This window comes from Salvelinus alpinus, chromosome 6 (assembly GCF_045679555.1).
Source record: "Salvelinus alpinus chromosome 6, SLU_Salpinus.1, whole genome shotgun sequence".
NCBI lineage: Eukaryota > Metazoa > Chordata > Actinopteri > Salmoniformes > Salmonidae > Salvelinus > Salvelinus alpinus.
The window spans coordinates 91,270,067-91,273,589 of NC_092091.1; the positions used below are offsets into that span (position 1 = coordinate 91,270,067).

Here is a 3,523-nt window from a genome sequence, read left to right on the forward strand (position 1 = left end):
TGTCCAACAGTTGGTTCCTTGGGTTGTCCTTGGGTTGTCCAACAGTTGTCCTTGGGTTGTCCTTGGGTTGTCCAACAGTTGTCCTTGGGTTGTCCAACAGTTGGTTCCTTGGGTTGTCCTTGGGTTGTCCAACAGTTGTCCTTGGGTTGTCCTTGGGTTGTCCATCAGTTGTCCTTGGGTTGTCCAACAGTTGTCATTGGGTTGTCCAACAGTTGTCCTTGGGTTGTCCAACAGTTGTCCTTGGGTTGTCCAAGAGTTGGGTCCTTGGGTTGTCCAACAGTTGTCCCTGGGTTGTCCAACAGTTGTCCCTGGGTTGTCCAACAGTTGTCCTTGGGTTGTCCAACAGTTGTCCCTGGGTTGTCCAACAGTTGTCCCTGGGTTGTCCAACAGTTGTCCTTGAGTTGTCCAACAGTTGTCCTTGGGTTGTCCAACAGTTGGGTCCTTGGGTTGTCCAACAGTTGTCCTTTGGTTGTCCAACAGTTGTCCTTGGGTTGTCCAACAGTTGGTTCCTTGAGTTGTCCAACAGTTGTCCTTGGGTTGTCCAACAGTTGTCCCTGGGTTGTCCAACAGTTGGTTCCTTGAGTTGTCCAACAGTTGTCCCTGGGTTGTCCAACAGTTGTCCCTGGGTTGTCCAACAGTTGTCCCTGGGTTGTCCAACAGTTGTCCTTGGGTTGTCCAACAGTTGTCCTTGGGTTGTCCATCAGTTGTCCTTGGGTTGTCCTTGGGTTGTCCATCAGTTGTCCTGGGGTTGTCCTTGGGTTGTCCAACAGTTGTCCTTGGGTTGTCCAACAGTTGTCCTTGGGTTGTCCAACAGTTGTCCTTGGGTTGTCCAACAGTTGTCCTTGGGTTGTCCAACAGTTGTCCTTGAGTTGTCCAACAGTTATCCTTGGGTTGTCCAACAGTTGTCCTTGGGTTGTCCAACAGTTGTCCAAAAGTTGTCCAACAGTTGTCCTTGGGTTGTCCAACAGTTGTCCTTGGGTTGTCCAACAGTTGTCCTTGGGTTGTCCTTGGGTTGTCCAACAGTTGTCCAAGTTGTCCAACAGTTGTCCTCGGGTTGTCCAACAGTTGTGTCCTTGGGTTGTCCAACAGTTGTCCTTGGGTTGTCCAACAGTTGTGTCCTTGGGTTGTCCAACAGTTGTCCTTGGGTTGTCCATCAGTTGTCCTTGGGTTGTCCAACAGTTGTCCTTGAGTTGTCCAACAGTTGTCCTTGGGTTGTCCAACAGTTGTGTCCTTGGGTTGTCCAACAGTTGTCCTTGAGTTGTCCAACAGTTGTCCTTGGGTTGTCCAACAGTGTTCCTTGGGTTGTCCAACAGTTGTCCTTGGGTTGTCCAACAGTTGTCCTTGGGTTGTCCAACAGTTGTCCAAAAGTTGTCCAACAGTTGTCCTCGGGTTGTCCTTGGGTTGTCCAACAGTGTTCCTTGGGTTGTCCAACAGTTGTCCTTGGGTTGTCCAACAGTTGTCCTTGGGTTGTCCTTGGGGTGGCTTTATTTCAATCCTGTCCACATGCCGACAGCTGACAGCATCCTGTCTAGTGAGCAGCACAGCTGACAGGGACCTGATCGTAGTGAGGCCCATGGAGAATGTGGTTTGACTTTGGATATCCCTATGTGGCTAGTTAGGGACCATCGGTAAATTACACAATGTACATGGGACAATATGTTAAACTTCCAATAGCTCCAAATTTCAATGACAGAAAAACCAAATTCCAACTATAAATTGTAATAATTCATATACAAATATTGAAAGCATTTAATGAGAAAACTAAAAGGTGTGCAACATGAAAATATTGTCTCATTTACATTGTGTAATTGATTGACGGTCCCTAACTAACCCCAGAGATAGGATATCCAAAGTTAAACCAATTTTGCCACGGTCTAAACCAGCCTGCTGAAGCTAATTAGGGAAGGAATTTGGCTAGCTTTTTCCCACATGCGAACACACATCACCCAAACGACACCCCGAAACCAACTCACGTTTGAATTCAGTCATGGTCGCTAGTATTTCTGAACGACCTAAATGTAAAACCAGGCCAAATCAGGAAGTTCAGCCGCCCTTTAATGAAATACAAATCCCCTTCCATCATATTAACTACTATTTGTAGTCAGTCACAATTTACCCATAACACATCACAGTTTTGTTGCTCCCGAACATACATATTCATTATTAAATTAAATAATATAAATATTAAATATAATAACCATTATATTTAGCTTGGGCTTCATGGGGTGAAATAGTGGTTATTTGTGACCTGCTAGTCTCTGCTGAGTCGCCAACAGATGTTCTGGTTGTCATGGGAAACGGAACTTCCAGCTTTTGGACATTAACAAGGAGACAATGCATTTGAATTAACTCCTCCTCCACATGTAGTGGATTGGTTGAACAGTGCAGAAGAGAACCTCCCCCTGACAGTTTTTTTCTCCTTCTCTTCAAGAGCCAGACAGGATGTAGTTTCAGGCATTTCTTTCTGCTACGTTATGTTACTGCCCTGACTCACTAGACCTAAGGTAGTGACACTACATATCCCATAATGCAACACAACCAGGAAGTGGTGGATTGCAGTATCAAGAGCATGAACGGGGCTAAGGTAGTGACACTACATATCCCATAATGCAACACAACCAGGAAGTGGTGGATTGCAGTATCAAGAGCATGAACGGGGCTAAGGTAGTGGCACTACATATACCATAATGCAACACAACCAGGAAGTGGTTGATTGCAGTATCAAGAGCATGAACGGGGCTAAGGTAGTGGCACTGCATATACCATAATGCAACACAACCAGGAAGTGTTTTTTCCCCCCCATTCTGGAACGTTCAATTGAACAGAAACGGTGCTGTACTGAACAAACAGTTGGAAAACGGGGAGGGGTTAGATTGTGGTTTCAAAATTCACCGCTACCCTTTTAAATACGTCACTCATTGCTTCAAGCCACACCGCTGCACACCCACCGAACGGGAGCGATCATACCTCAAAGTCTGTTCTAGAACATACAAGAACTGTCTTGGGGGAAACGTGTTGTTCAGGACAAAGCGTTCCCGCAACGTAGCAAACGTTCAATCCAACTGAACGCACCCCAGGTTAAAGGCCCACTCCGGTCACATGATCATCTGTCTGAAATCTCCTAAATCCCACCTTGCAAAACAAACCACTGAGTCCATTTTGCCCCCGGCTGGGCGGAGCTTGCACATTTTAGACCAATCCATTTGGTCCTCCAGTGAAATCTCCACCCACCCATTGCAAAAGAAACTCGCCTGTTGGTTTAGAAGACAAAATAAGAGTGACAACCGATTCTAGCCTATTGAAACAGACAGAGCAGCGCATCCCCCTCCCCCAAACCACTTCCTTTTCATTGGGATTAGCGGTGAATGTGTGAGGTCACGTTTTGGGGAAAAACATATGTGGGAGGAGCTTAGCAATTTGAATGAGGGTGATCTGATCATGTGACCGGAGTGAGCCTTTAAGATAACAGCTAGAATCAACACATGGCGTGGTCAACTGGATGCTTCTGATTTAAGTGTCTGTC

General features: G+C 46.2%; 1 protein-coding gene across 2 annotated transcripts in view; it reads left to right on the forward strand.

The window, feature by feature from the left end:
• Positions 1–3,523, forward strand: part of crmp1 (collapsin response mediator protein 1) — a 23,282-nt gene that overhangs the window by 17,921 nt on the left and 1,838 nt on the right. The window lies entirely within an intron of this gene.